The sequence below is a fragment of the Leishmania donovani genome, chromosome 7, assembly GCF_000227135.1.
Source record: "Leishmania donovani BPK282A1 complete genome, chromosome 7".
Taxonomy (NCBI): domain Eukaryota; phylum Euglenozoa; class Kinetoplastea; order Trypanosomatida; family Trypanosomatidae; genus Leishmania; species Leishmania donovani.
The window spans coordinates 404,132-404,915 of NC_018234.1; positions in this window are offsets into that span (position 1 = coordinate 404,132).

A 784-nucleotide genomic window follows, 5' to 3' on the forward strand; every position below is an offset into this window, starting at 1 on the left:
GCTGCCGTCTGCTGGGTGGCACGCGTGCACGACGCACACGCAGGACCAGTGCTACCCGCCGGGTGCGAGCGCGAGCGGTGCGACGTCGGTGGTTGCTGTTGTGCACGGGGACTGCTGCAGCGAGTCGAGCCGGAGCGCGGTTGTCGGGGAGGCGAGCATGGCGAGCGGGACGTGCGAGCTGACGCTGGACTACGACAAGGTGTCCGCGTACCCCGCGGGATCGACGTACCACGTGTGCGTGTGGGACAGCGCGGACGACTCTGTGTGCACGACCGTGAGCGAGGCGCGCGTGAGCACGAACTGCACGCGCGGTGGCGGCGGTGGCCGGGGGCTGAGCCGTGGAACACTGATAGCGATCATTGTCGTGTGCGTGGTGGTGGGAACAACTTTTCTTTGTTTGCTTTTGTGGACCGTGTGGTGCTGCTGCTGCCGCCGCAAGGCGGCTGAGGGCGCTTATACGAGGCCAGAGAAGGGGCGGCAACTCGTTGGTTTTCACGAGTTTGGTGACGAAGACCGTCTTGTGGGCTATGTTATGAGTGGACGCCACCCGCTGCTGTACTACCCGTCCTCAAGCGTCCGCATGGACCGTTCGGTGAGCGCATCGCTAGGCTACCCTTCCATCAGCGGCTCAGGTCGCAGTGCCTTGGAAGAGGTGGAGGATGAGGGACGCGACCAGATTGCGCTTCAGGAGGCGCGGGAACGCTACAACTTACGACTAACGTTCGCGGAGCGGCTGCAGCTGCTCGAACTGGCGGAAAAGAACGCCGCTGCAGATGCGGCAGGC